Source organism: Podarcis tiliguerta, assembly GCF_965153285.1.
Source record: "Podarcis tiliguerta genome assembly, chromosome: 7".
Lineage (NCBI taxonomy): Eukaryota > Metazoa > Chordata > Lepidosauria > Squamata > Lacertidae > Podarcis > Podarcis tiliguerta.
Genome location: NC_139540.1, coordinates 31,355,307 through 31,370,931, shown reverse-complemented (window position 1 = coordinate 31,370,931; position 15,625 = coordinate 31,355,307).

Here is a 15,625-nt window from a genome sequence, read left to right as displayed (position 1 = left end):
AGATTACTATCACATTATTTCACCATTTCATTTGATCTCATTTATGGTAGATAGCCCTGTGCATTACATCTGACCTATTGTGGTATACTAGAGAAATTATATAATGGTGACATTATCAAGCTTTCTATGAAAAGTGTATGGTGTAAGACTGTAAAGCTGATAAATAGTTTTTTTCCTGTTATTTTTTTATCTTTATAGTTGTGGACTTTCTTTCGAAATGCCATTGGTAGCGATATTCTTCATACATGCATCACAGTATTATTTTGTTCAGCTACATGTACTACCTCATGTAGTTAGGCAAACTTTTTTTGAATAAAAAGTCTACTAAATGAAATGACAGTAAAATTGTGGTTCTTTTTATAATGCTAAAGAAATATGTTTTTGGCATATCACATTTGCTCATTATAGAGATTAAAGCAGACCTAGGGTCTCTTTGGAAGAGTCCTCCATTTGAAGATCACCCTGTCAGAGTCTTCCTCGCTATGCTGAAATTATAGCATTTCCATTTAGTTTAGAGTAAATATTTCTAAATCAGTACATATAAATTAGCACATGCAAATGTTTTTTGTGATGCATTTACCCTTTTTGCATGATGCATATGTGACCACACCAAACAGTGCATATACTATGAATACAGGAAGTCCCAGATTCAGTCTTTAGTACCTCCAGTTAGAAGATCATGAGTAGGAAAGACATCTGAACCTGAAACTCTGGGGTGCTCCTGCTATTCCAGGCAGACATTACCTGGCTGAACACATTAACACTGACTGTAGAAGGTAGCTGTTATTTATTTTTTTATTTTTGCTTATTTTTAATAGGAATTAAAAATAAGCAAATCACTGGGTCCAAACACCATTCAAATTCACACACACCATTCAAATTCACACACATGTGAAATTGCAAACATATTGCCAGCGGTGGAGGAAGCCGCTTGGGCGCCTGGGGCGGCACACCCAGGACCAGGAGGGCCCACCCATAGGGGCGGGGTGAGGCGAGGGCAGGGTGAGCCGCCCATAGGGGTGGGGTGCACCGTGCGGCCTCCAGAGTCTTCCTGCCTCCTCCCACTCAGCCGCCCTATAGCTGGGAGCAGCGGGTGTACTGTTTGGGCAGCATGGAGCCCGCACACACCCAAGCCACTGTGTCTCTCCCAGGAGAGATGTGTGGCTTGGGCACACTGCAGGCCCTACAGTGAGTGCCACTCGGCATTTCGTCATCTCCCTCAGTGGTGACACCCAGGGCGGACCGCACCCACCGCACCTCCTTTCTTACGCCCCTGCATATTGCAGCCACTGAGGTCCTGTAAATACTTCACTGAGTCATCTGTGAGGAAACATCAAATGCATTGCCCTCCCCAGCAACCCTGGAGATGCATTTGGGAGGGCCTTCCCCATCCTTATGGGGTTTGTGGTAGGGGAAGATTTTGCCCTCAGTTCAACAATGCCACAAAGCACAGTACTTCCCTTTCTCCATAGGACAAATGGTAACCACTTATTTACATGAGAAAAAGTAAAAGGATGCATTCAGAAACACATTGGGGTGGAGCTGAAACCTGCTTCCTGACTGCTTAGCCCAGCCATTGAAAAAGAAGCTTCTTTTGAGTGATGACTCCGCTCTGTTTCCTGATCACAGTAGCTTATGACAGGATATTGGCAAGTCATGATAGGAGTGGCCAGCATGGTGCTGAATGCAGCATGTCTGAATGCAGCTCCCATTGTCCCTAACCATTGACTATACTGGTGGGACTGGTGGCAACTGTTAACGACATCTGTTGGCTATGCCTGATCTAGAATGATTTTCACAGAGCAAATCAGAGATGAGCAGTGCTTTGAACTCTGGCTTATCAAATTCCATCCTAGCACACCACTAGAATCCACAGTCTATTATCGTGTCTAAAAAATACAGTCCATCTGAGAATGAGATTGGTCAGTTCCACTAAATAAAACTTGCCTCTTAGACTGCAGAGTCTTTGTTCCTTCTTTGTCAAAATCCATCTGTTTCTTGTTTTATTTTTATTTGTTCTGGAAGCCTTTGCCTTCTGAATAAGCAATTCTATTCTTGTTTCAGGGCAGCTCCAAAACCTTTTGGGCAACAGGCAGTATTAAGTACAGAAACAGAGAGGTGATTTATTTATTTATATGTAATAAAATTTGCATAAAAGCTTAGGGGTTTTTTCTTCTTCTTCCATAAAAGCTTATTTTCCAATTCTGGATTAAAACCATTTGAAGCACACAAAGGACTGCATTGTGAGATCTGATTTAATACTTGCTGCGCTGGGGGTGATATTCCTTCCCTGGCACAGCTATAACGGATCCAAGAGCTAAAGAAATGGCTTAGCAAAATACTCTGATCCTCTCTCATTCATCTAGAATGAATTATGGGCTAAATTAGATGCTCTGTGTATGTGTGTGTGGTTTAATGCAACACTTATTTTTGCAGTAGTGCTTGGCCTAAATATATCTTTCACCATTAGCATCAAGAGCAAAGCATGGTAACACAGGAAACTGTTTTATAGCAGGTGTGATTATTTGTACATCTAGCCCAGTATTATCTCCTCTTGTAATGTCTCCCCAGAATTTCAGGGAGAGAGGATCTTCCCCAGCCATTTACAGTGGTACCTCAGGTTGCATACTCTTCAGGTTACAGACTCCGCTAACCCAGAAATAGTGCTTCAGATTAAGAACTTTGCTTCAGGATGAGACCAGAAATCATTCTCCGGCGGCGCAGCGGCAGCAGGAGACCCCATTAGCTAAAGTGGTACCTCAGGTTAAGAACAGTTTCAGGTTAAGAATGGACCTCCAGAACGAATTAAGTTCTTAACCCGAGGTACCACTGTAATCTGAAATGCCAGGATTGAACATGGGACCTTCTGTGCAATAGCACTAAGCTAGAGCACTTGCCCCAAAATTTAACTACTGCAAACAGAACTGCATCTGACCTTCAGTGTGGAAGCTATGCAGTTAGAATTAATTATAAGCATCATTGTTAAATCGATTTAAAGTCAAAGTTTCTTAGTTGGTGCATCTGCTAATGCCCAACAGTCAGAATGGTAATTAAGCCTGAAGGGATGTCCATATGGAACACAAAAAATCCCCTGATGATGTAGCATTTAAGAATCATAAAACAGACAAACATGTTAATTGAAGTATGAAGCCAATTTACCTCACATAGTCTTTATCAGACTGAGCCCACAGAGGTCTCTGAACTCCTTGGAGAAAGAAGTGCACAAACAATATAACCAAGTAAACCAACCCTTTTGGATGAGATGTGCCAGCCTTTTTGTGATTGTATGGCATACTGTCACAACTTTCTTTGCTGTTCATGGCAGCCATTTTGTGCTGGCACTCACAGCACGTTTATCAAGATATGAATATCAGCATCTCCCTCTCTTTTACTAAAATACACACTCTCTCTCACACACACCATAAGTGTATTTTTTACTAGATGACTACTGTCACATGAGTGATGAAAAAGGATTGAAGGGTAAAGAATTCAGCTGAGTGGCAATGAACCACCAGCAGAAAGTGGACTGGAAACATTGGGAATGCTGAACTGGGCATAAGATAAACCTAACGTAGCATCATTTTATGTAGAAAGGGTGGGTTGTTCCTTGGAATATGGAACAAAGCTAAAACCTCCACCAGCATCACTGAATAAGTCAAAGCACTGTTTCCATCTTTTCCAGTTGTTTGCAGCCTATTTGGAGAACTGTTCTGAAAATGTTTTCTTTAAAAAAAAACTTTTAAAAAAATATATTGAATATTCCACAAGGCTCACCATCTAGAGTCACATTGTGTATTGCACTTAAAACTCACTTAAATCGTTATATTTGCAGCCGTATAGCTGAGTTCTGTGTCCAGGACTCCAAGCAGTTCTATACTTCCTTCTCCCTCTTTCAGTTTCACAATCAACCTGTTTTGAATCCCACTTCAATGGTACCATGTGTTTTTCTCTGAATTACAGAACAAATCCAGAATGGAGAACTAACAGTATGTGTGACTTAATACAAGAGACCTCCATCATGTTTACCCTCTCAGTTTGTTGTAGTTCACTTTCCATCTTCACTCCTTGTTCCTTTCAGCCCATTTCTTAAGGAAGCCTCACCCTCACAAAGGGAACTCAGTGAACACGTTTTAATCAAAGAATTCTGCTTTGCCTTTGAGAGTTTCCTCCTTGTGTGTTCTCTTCTCTAGGCTCCATTTTTTCACCAGCCAAATACTGTATCCTTAATCTCTGCCATCTCTCCTGTTGCTTCTGCATCCTTAATGGATGGCTGCCAAAAATCACAAAGCATCAGTGGCCTGACATCCAAAGAAGTAAATTCATCAGGATGCAGAGAATTTTGCATAACTATTTAGAAACAAAATGCTGCTGCTCTATAAAAAGCAAACAAAAGTACCCTACTGAAAAGAGGAGAAGCATTTGGGAGAGAGGGGAGTCATGGTTATTGTTTTTCATGGTAAGGTCTCTTGATGCCCTTGATCAAAAAAAGCTTTCATTCCCTCTTGGAACCAGTTCCATGAATGGCATATGAAACACCTTCATCCCATTTAAGGCTTAGTTTAAATTGTCACCCTTTTCTTTCTATCCCCCAAGGCACTGCTTCATTTTTATTTTACTTAGACATGTAAGCAACCCAATTTACCATAGATATTGGCTCTTTGGCAATCTCAGGGAAAATATCATCTAACTACACACACTTTGTGTAAACAGCAAAAATAGCTTTCTTAATGTGCGTAGTAAAAGTAAATAAGTATCTTCCAACATAAGCAAACCAGTTTGCCAGCAAAGCCAGATAACTCCCCAATAAGGTTTCTTAAGGGGGAAAAAAGAGTTGCCTTTATAATAAACTGTATAAAAGCTGAAGTCTTTTGCAGATTTTAAAAATAAGTCTGATGTTACAGTAAAAACAGTATGGGTTGTTAGAATTAAAATGTCTTATGCAAGCAAAAGAATAGGACATGTCCTGACTTTACTCCTTAGTAAAGTGAAAAATGTTAGCAGATTAGTGAGATATATATATATATATATATATATATATAATATTTATATATTTTAAAATCATAGCATTGCTGTGTTAAAATTTGAAGACAAATAATGTTAAAATAAGAACTGCTACAATGACCCTGGGAAATGAAGAAGGTGGAGATAAGAACATGAAGTGGCATAAAGGATTGAACCACGATACATCTATTTGTCCTTAGGTACAGGGATTCAGAACTCTACAGCTTTTGAAAATGAATACTACAGTATCAGCCATCACCCAAAGTTTAATTAAATTCCTTCTTTCTTTTGTTACTAGAAAGTCAAGACATTCAGTGAAGATGACTTGCATTAGTTGGCCACAGACAAAATGGTGCCCTTGTACCCACTTTTGACCCAGCCAATGCATCTGCTAGTGGGAGGGAAGGGAAGGTAATTTTTACTAATTTCCCTTCCCTTCTGCAGTTCCCAGCACACCCCAGATTGTGGCTCCAGAGAGTTGGGGGAGGGTGAAAGATGGTGAGGGGCACAATAGGGGTGATCAGCAAAAATTGCATTTCCTTCTCTTCCATTAACAGGGTTAGTGTGCATAGAAATCAGGTACAATAATCAGCTAGTATGAATCAAAATATTGCCAGGTCAATTCTTCCAGGATACCTGGATAATGTCAACGCAAAGGTGTTGGAGTTGAGTTACGTTATAGGAAGTGGTTGTTGCTTGGACCTACACTAAACTACTGACAGAAGGAGGACATTTCTCTAGCACCCAGAGAGGCCACCAGGAAGCCCTATGAGCTCAAGTCACATTGCAGGACTGACGTTGATAACTCTTCACAATATCTACTTCCCCCTGCTAGCCCCTTTAGCCAACAATTTTATACCCTCGAAAGCCCTATTCAACTCTTTCTTACAAGGTAAAGTCACAGTAAGTAAGGTTTAAGCTGCTACAGTATACAACTTTTAGCAGGATTAGATCCCTCCCCCCAACTAGCTCCCTGTATTTATGAATTCATGAGCTCTGGAGATGATCCAGCTTTATTTTCCAACTTGTGACATGGTGCCTGGTCTCTGATCTGTACAGAAATGGGATCAAGGTGCAGGCATGCTGATTTGTTTACATTCCAATGAGAGTAAAAGGGCCCAGACTGAGACAGCACTAACTCTCTCTAAGTATGTTTTAATAAGGGTTTATTTCATATTAACTCTGGTCATTGACCTTAGCAGTGGAAAATATAGGTGTAATTAGGTGCTCAAGCATCATTCAGGAAAAAGAGAGCAAGCAAGCATCTGATTTAAACAGTGGCCTTCCCTTTCATACTTTAATGTATCTGGGATGAAATTTGGGTTAAGGGAATACATTAAAGAAATTGTGCTTTCAGAGGACTTTTTCTTTCCTACTTTCTCTCTCTGGTCTTTTAAACTGCTAGGGTAATTTCCCCTTGGATTCTTTGCAGGAGTACAAATTATGCTCAGATGACAGCACACCAGAGGTTCCCCATTCTTCGAGGATACTTTTATTTATTTAACTTTATCAAAAGCATTTTTATACCTCCCTTTCACCATAACAAGGATCCCCCAAAGTTGTTTGCAAGAAGATGACCCCCTGTCACTCTAACAAGAACAGAATTACAGTATCAGAAATCAAGACGAGCAGAGCTGAAACCTTCGACCTCAAATTATGAACCTTTAAAAGCCAATAAAAATGTTTCTGCTGCCCACATAAAAGTCATCACAGATGAAGCCACTCTAACCTCCCAATGAAGGGATTTCCATAGCATGGTGCTGTCACAGAAAAGGCCCTGTCTCCCATTCCCACTAGCTGAATCCCTTTTAATTGATGAGATATACAACAGGTCTTTGGGAAATGATCTCAGTTTAAAGCCATGTCCATAGGAGGATTGGGTCTTTCCAATATTCTGGATTTAAATTGTTTAGGGAAGGGGTGCAGATGTTCCAGCCCACAGGTGAAAATTGGCCCATCATGTCTCCTCATTTGGCCTGCAAGGTCATTTTCAGGAAGCCACACTTACCTGTTTTACACCTGATGTCAGGTGTGGGGCGGGGATTGTTCAAAGGAACAATCAGGATGTTAACGTGGGCTCCCTATTGCTCCTCTGCTCCAACCCACCCATCTTCTGGAAGCCACTTCTCCCTCCCATCACAGTCTTCTGAAGCCCCAATTATCAGGAGTAGCACAAAGCTTTTAAGCAACCACCCAGATGCTCCTTCAAATGAGTTTTGTCCTCTTTTTTGATGATGCATAAGGACATACCTTGACTTGGGTGCTGAACTCTCTTGTTCTCACCAAACCTTTAGACCCTAACTCCCAGCTCTAGTGGATAATGGCTTATGCCTAAACTTGAGATCATGTGATTGACCTTGTTTCCTGTCAATTCTGGTTGTTGTGGGAAGGCTTTTTTTTAAAAAAACAAAGAAAGTATGGACGTGCCTGCAAACCATAGGGGTCCCTTCTGTTTTCCACTATTGATATCAACCAGACCCATACCTGGGATACCCACTTTAGTAATAAAGGAAGCATTGACATGAAAACCCATTTAATGATCAGATTGACAATCTTGAAGAAAATATATTCAGTATTTGGGCCTATTCCTCATTGGGCCTCAGTTATTATACTGTCCTGTGCAGCTGTTCTTGTACACTACAAATCATGTATTAAATGCTCTTGAGAAAAATATCCCAAATTTTCCTTTTAATTTGGCTAAGGGGCATGTTTCTATATGAGACACGATTGGTTCAAAGTTCATTAGCTCTAACCTCCCTCAAGCTGTTGCTTATTCATCTAGTTTGGCTTATTCATCTAGCTGGAGAAAATGAAGCACATGAAGGAACATATTTACACAAAGCCTGATTTGGTAGAAATAATAATAATAATTTAGGCCCTAGATGTTCAATAAAAGCCAAGTCCTACAAACATTAAGTGAATATTTAGATTTCAAGTTTCCGTAGTATAGTGTGGATCCCTTACAATTATGGCTGGAAAGGAACCACCTTTTCACTGGTTTCAAAATCCAACGTTCTACTTAAAAGTCTGGAAAATAAATAGAACTATATGGAAAGCAGCTTGAGTAATCAAAAATGAAAAAAAGAGGGGTGTTGTTCTCCTTTAGAAATATCATCATAGTCACTGAATGCCTGGACCAGGACCCAATGTCAGTAGATCCAGTGCAGAGGCAAAGGTAAACATGGCTACTTGATTCACACCCTCCTGAGACCTCAAATAGGCAGTGAACACTGCTGCAATCATAGGCAGTCACACTGCTGCAATCATCTCTACGTATGTATCTTTTGTTCATTATGCAAAATATACAAGGTCCAACTTTCCAATCTTACAGAAGATGAAATTGTTATTTCAGTCCTTGGACAGCTTGCTTGCTGAACATTTATAGACTGCTTAATAATAATAATAATAATAATAATAATAATAATTCCATAAGTGTTTGACAAATAACATTTAGAAGAAAACACTGGTTAAATCAACAAACTTTAAAAACAGGAAGACATAACAGAATTATTGAAATATTGATAAGACCAGCCTAGTTCAAGTTAATATAACAAAAATACATGTTTGAATAGACCTGTTTAAACAAAAATGGCTTAGTTTATTTATTTATTGTCATTTTCAATATATATACATTTAAATAACTCCACAACATATATCTACAGAACATAAAAAAACCATAAAATACAATCAACACAATTTTAAGAAGGCAGTCTCTGAATGATTTGGGCCCTAGGTACCTGATGGTGTTACTTTCCCTGTATAAACCAGGATCTCAGATTGACAGAAGTGGCTCTTCTTGATGTCCCACTGGCAAATGTTGTTTGGGGGGTAGGTCCTTCTTGGTAATTACACCCCAACCGTAAAACTCTCTTCCCTTAGAGACATGGATGACTACATCACTGTTGAGCTCCAATCACTTAATTAAAACGTATCTGTTCTCACAGGCTTTCATTGTAAATGCTGTGTTACTTTGTTTAGCATTGGAAACTGCTTTTAACCACATCTGTGATAAAAAGTGGCCTACAAATTTTACAATAAACTAACAGAACAGAACAAGACAGGACAAGCTAAGCAACGAAAATATTACGCTTATGTTTATATCCTGTTTCTTGAAAATTAATAAAAGGGGGAAAAGAAGATGCCCAAACAAAATTTTAACTTGGAGCCAAAAAGCTGACAAATTGGCAATAATTGCACAGGACTCCATTGCGACCATGACAAGGGAGTCTTTCATCCTCTTTGCATAGGAGCCAACTCCAGGGGGCTGTGGGTGCTTGGGCACCCAGAAGAATATAATTGTGGGGAGCCTGGTACCCACAAAGTCAATGAGCAAAGCCAGACAGAAGCAGCCAGCCAGCCTCTGCGGCGCAGCCTCTGAGAAAGAGGCAGTTCAGCTCTGCCCTCCACAGCCATCCAGCAAGTCACCCTTTTCCAGGGGATGGGGGCTCAGACACGGAGGCAGAATCTCTCTGCCTCCGTGTCTGAGCCTCTTCCTGCAGAAGAAGGTGCCTTGCTGGCCGTGGAGAGGAGGAGGAAGAGAATCTGCCACTGCCGATCACTGCACTGTGGACATGTGACATCACATGCACATGCGTGCATGTTTTGGAGGAGCCCCCCTCCCAAAATGTGATGCGATGTTTCATGTCGTGTGTGTTACGTCATAGGCACTACATGCAGGCCTGCGCGTTGACATCGGACAATCCTGAGGGTGAGATGGCACCCCTGCCTCTTTGATATATAATGAGTAGAAGTTACTTCAAGAAGTGTTCCCCCCACCAAAAAAAGAGATTTTATTAGAAGTCTGCTTAGTGAACTGAGGCTTGAACAGATTATATCCTTTGAGACTAGACTACTCTCTTTGGCACACCATTAGGCTTGAATATGTGGGTTGGAATTATTTCAGCTTTATAATCCAAATCCACACACATAATTTTTAATCTAGAAACTTTTCCAATTTTCCTGGAAGAGAAGGCACCAAAAGATAGAAAAAGTGTCACTCTTGGAATGCATTTTTGTTTTGGATAACTGAGAGTCCATCCAGACAGGTGTTTTATTGCAGGTGTAATCTGCAACATTTTCTTGACATATTATTATTATTATTATTATTATTATTATTATTATTAAATTTGTACACCACCCTTCATCCAAAGATCTCAGGGCAGTTATCAACATAAAATTTAAATATAAAACCCACAAACCACTAAAATAGTGCATTAATAGTGGATTTATTCTGCTCTTTTAATCTGTGGTGCTTCTGCAATGCTATGCCATTAATGCTGTCCAGAGGGACTACCATGCCACAAAAGTAAGACAAAAAAACTCCAGAGCATCTATACTAGGGAAAGTTATAGGATTTCAGCTGGAAGTTACAGGATGTGCACTAATTGGAAATAAAGCACTATGACTACCCCAAAACATTTGCAAGCACAAACAGTATTGAAACTGGGATCACATACAATCAGTCTAATAATATGAGCACAAACCGTCATAAATGTGTACTCAAAGGGCCAGCCCAAGACATTTTGACACCTGAGGCGTACCCCCAAATGGCGCCCCCTTCCTGCCAGGGTAAAAGGGGTGAGTGAAGATGTACATCAGGAACAAGGGGGAATAAAGATCTACCTCAGGATCTGCTGCCCCTGTGGATCCTGCTGCCTAAGACAGTTGCCTCACCTTGCCGGCCTTGTCCTGAAACATCTAAGCATTTCAAAGGAAGCATCTATACAAGCTTTCTACTGCACTCTGAAGATGAATAGTGATGGCATCTTTCAGAACTAAACATATACACCTGCCACATACAGGAGTACAATCTCCTCTGGTGGCCTATGGCTCTCCATGGTCTAGAAGAAAGATTTTGTCCCTCAGTTCTGCTACTTGAGATCCTCTCGACTGGAAATGACCGGGGACTGAACCCAGGGTCATTTGCATGCAAAGCATATATTGTCCTGCTTAAATGCTTCTACAGAGAGGCATCTATACATGCCTAACTTATATGCCTTTACAGAGAGGCATCTATCCCTATAATAATCTACTCTGCTGAATACTGTGCCTTACTAATGTAAGGTGAACTACCTGATTGACATAAATAGAAGTGACATGTCACCACACGCTGCGTCACTGTGGCACATAGGAACAGATGTGCTGTTCAGAGGCCTGCGGTTAAAATATCTGTAATGTGTGATTAAAGCAATATTTGTTTTTCAAATGCAATAGATTTTCTACCCACATAAAATATGCCAGACTAGTTAAGGACCTTGCTGCTCAGTTACAAGGCTTCATGCTTTCAACAATACTGCCACTATGGCATTGTATGCTATTTACAGAATAGCCTTATGTAAGTCTACTCACATGTACAATATGTCCAGTTTGGTTTGGTGGGGTTTACTGCTATGTATCCCTCCTTTTCTTTGCCTCCAAGTACCACTGTTCAAGGCCTATGCATTTTTGCTCAGAATTCCTGTTAGAGTAATCATGTGCTTAGGAGTTCAGGCATGGTCCCCCTCTGTAAAAATAATTTCCTACTTTCTATCAAAGCTGTTGTTAATTCTCCTCTTTGAGGAGAAAAGGGACAGAAAATCTAAGCAACTGCTTCTGCTGTAGTCAAAAACATCTGGATATGGCCAAGGTTTCAAACGTATTAGATATAAATAGTAAAATTAGGGCAATTATAGCCATTTAACCCTCTCCCCCTTTCAAAATAACTATGCTGTGCTTAGGGCAGTATGGATTTCATAATTTTTTGTTTTAAAGCAAATTTTCCTTAGATTTCTCTCTCTCTCTCTCTCTCTCTCTCTCTCTCTGTGTGTGTGTGTGTGTTTTTGTGTGTCTTCAGTGGGATATTAAATGGCTCAGCCAAAGTTTAAAGCGCACCACAAAAGCACCTTTGCACTGTGCTTTCTTAATCCCACAAAGCTTTTTAACTTCTTTCATTCTCTTTGACATTCCAAAAATGCAACATGGGCTCCTTGCCAAGAGAGAAAATTTTGTACTGAAATCTAATTTAGCGCAAAGAGAGTGACTGCCATGTGTTTTATAAATATAGAAGCTTATGTTTATTGAAAACGTATGTGATCCTCATGCATTTTCTTTATGTTGCTGGGAAATAGAATGATAGTATAATTGTACGATGCACTGTGAGACCAATCTATCTCTGGTTTCTTTTGGAACAAGAGAAATCCACAAATTGGGAAGGTTGGAAATCAGGCTCTCAGTTTTCTGAGACAATTCACTACATACCATACAAAGCTCTGAATGGATGATTTGGAAGTGCATCATAATCCTCTTCCATCACAGTACTTGTTGCATATGTCCGCCTTATGCACTGTATGTTCGAGATAGTTTGAAGCCCTCCATCTTAATTGAGAAGATATTTAGAAGTTTGTATCTTAGCAGTTTGAGGGACAGGGGGCGGGCGGGTGGGGAGGACTCTGAATGGGCTAACTGTGCCTCTGAAGGACCAGGTACGCAGCCTGGGAGTCATTTTGGACTCACAGCTGTACATGGAGGCGCAGGTCAATTCTGTGTCCAGGGCAGCTGTTTATCAGCTCCATCTGGTATGCAGGCTGAGACCCTACCTGCCCATGAACTGTCTCAGAAGAGTGGTGCATTCTCTGGTTATCTCTCACTTGGACTACTGCAATGCTCTCTATGTGAGGCTACCTTTGAAAGTGACCTGGAAACTACAACTAATCCAGAACGTGGCAGCTAGAATGGTGACCAGGAGTGGCTGCTGAGACCACATAACACTGGTCCTGAAAGACTTACATTGGGTCCCAGTAAGTTTCCAAGCACAATTCAAAGTGCTTGTGCTGACCTTCAAAGCCCTAAATGGCCTCGGCCCAGTATACCTGAAGGAGTGTCTCCACCCCCATCGTTCAGCCCGGACACTGAGGTCCAGCACCGAGGGCCTTCTGGTGGTTCCCTCACTGCGAGAAGCCAAGTTACAGGGAACCAGGCAGCGGGCCTTCTCGGTAGTGGCACCCGCCCTGTGGAACGCCCTCCCATCAGATGTCAAAGAAATAAACAACTATCTAACTTTTAGAAGACCTCTGAAGGCAGCCCTGTTTAGGAAAGTTTTTAATATTTGATGAATTATTGTATTTTAATATTTTGTTGGAAACTGCCCAGAGTGGGCGGGGTATAAATAAATAAAATAATAATAATAATAATAATAATAATAATTTCTGGAGGATACTTATATATTTTTGGATTGTTTATACTACTATGCCAAAATCTCAAAGAGACTCAAAATATATTTAAAATGCAATAAAACAGATAATCTCAATGTCCTTCTCAGGATGAGGCCTCCCCACCTGGATTGATGCCTCATGTGCCTCCTGGCTCCTGGAATGAAACACAAGGAGACCCTGGGGAAGGCAAAATCAAAGGTCTTTACAAGCATCTGCCCAGTCCTGAGATAATTTGGTTTTACTTGATCAATTCCAAACTGAAATGGGGAAAGTTCACACCATCCATTTAAAATCAACAACCCGAAAGCTTTCAAAATCCAAACCCATGGGAAAACATCTAATATTACTGCATTTTTGACAATACGGGCTCCAACCCATTGTGGTAGGGCCTGTGAACTTGCAAAGACTTGGCTTCCCTTAGTTCATGTCACCTTTTGGTTCTATACTTCAGGCTCATGTTAGTGCAGTATTTGGTGTGCAGTCCCTCAAAACTGCTGGTGGGCATGAGTACGATACAAGGACACTAGTAAGGAGTGGAGACATCTTCCAAACATCTTCCTATTGCAGGGAATATTTATTTATTGCAAACAGAACAATTAAACAATATGCACTAATATTAAAACCACATAGTTTGAAAACACTGTCCACAAATTACCCCATACAGCAGCATTTATTATGAAAAGACAGCAGTTGGATGGAAAATACTCAAACCTATTAACTGTGGCTGAATTTACAAACGTTTTCTTGTCATCCAGTTTGGCAGCTTATCTGAAATGGTGAGACTAGCAGGAGCCAGTGTGATCCAGTGGTTAGAAGAGGGTTACATCTGGGTTCAAACCAACTCAGTTATGTACTAGATTATCTTGGGATTTGAACCAGGATGTTCAGGTGATGGGCATGGCCAGGAGTGCCTTTGCCCAACTGTGGACCAGTTATCCATATTCCTTAAGAAATCAGAGATCTGACCATGCTGACATGTGCTGTACTTGCATCACAATTAGACTGCAATGCCCTTTCCATGAAACTCCCTTTGAAAAGTCTCCAGAAACTTCGGTGGATTCAGAAGACTGATGCCAAGCTGTTGACTGGAGCTCTCTATTGAGAGCAGAATGCATTTGTAAGACTGTACCTTCTTTCTTATAAGTAAAGCTGGGCTAAGTTGCTGTTGACCACAGACAGAAACACCTCCTGAAAACTGTTCCACTTCCTGTGCCAGATCACCATGGAAACAATGCTATATAGCATCATTTTCATAGGAATCTGACTGGCATAGATTGGTGGGTCACAAAGTGGTTAAGGTGGAGGAAGCAAAGAATAGGAATAAATGGACAGTCCTCCGAATGTAGTCTCCCAAGGATCATTTTTGGGACCTGTGATTTTTAACTTGTTCATAAAAGATCTAGAATGAGGACTGAGTAGCGAGGTAGCCAAGTTCACTAATGGGTCAAGGTTGTTAAAACAAAAAGAGATTGTACTCCAAAAAGACATCTCCAAACTGAGTGAATGGGTGACAAAATGGCAAATGCAATTCAACAACAACAACAATTTATTATTTATACCCCGCCCATCTGGCTGGGTTTCCCCAGTCACTCTGGGTGGCTTCCAACAAAAGATTAAAATACAATAATTCATCAAATATTAAAAAACTTTCCTAAACAGGGCTGCCTTCAGATGTCTTCTAAAAGTCAGATAGTTGTTTATTTCTTTGACATTTGATGGGAGGGTGTTCCACAGGGCAGGTGCCACTACCGAGAAGGCCCTCTCCCTGGTTCCCTGTAACTTGGCTTCTTGCAATGAGGGAACCACCAGAAGGCCCTCGGCGCTGGACCTCAGCTGAATGATGGGGATAGAGACACTCCTTCAGGTATACTGGGCTGAGGCCGTTTCGGGCTTTAAAGGTCAGCACCAACACTTTGAATTGTGCTCAGAAATGTTACATTGACGGAAACGTCAATGTAAACAAATGTAAAAAAGATGCATGTGGGGGCAATTCTTTTTCTTTCTCAGTTTCGCATATATGCTCCCATGGTCTCAGCTGGTGGTAAATGACCAGGAACAAGACCTGGAGGTCTTAGTAGATAGTTCAGTGAAGATGTCAACCTATTCTGCGAAAAAGGCAAATTTCATGCTAGGGATCATTAGGAAATGAATTGAAAATAAAACTGCCAATCATAATACTGTTATACAGATCTACGGTGCAACCGCAGTTGGAACAGTTCTGGTCACCTCAGCTCAAAAAGGATCTCACAGAGTTGGAAAAGGTTAAAGGGGATGGAGCAACTCTGCTATAAAGAAAGGTTGCAGTTTTGGGGACATTTATTTTAGAGGAAAGGCGATATCAAAGAAGGGTATAAAATGATGCATGGCGTGAAGTAAGAGGATAGAGAAAAGTTTTTCTCCTTCTGTCATAACTCTAGAACCCATGGATCTCCAAT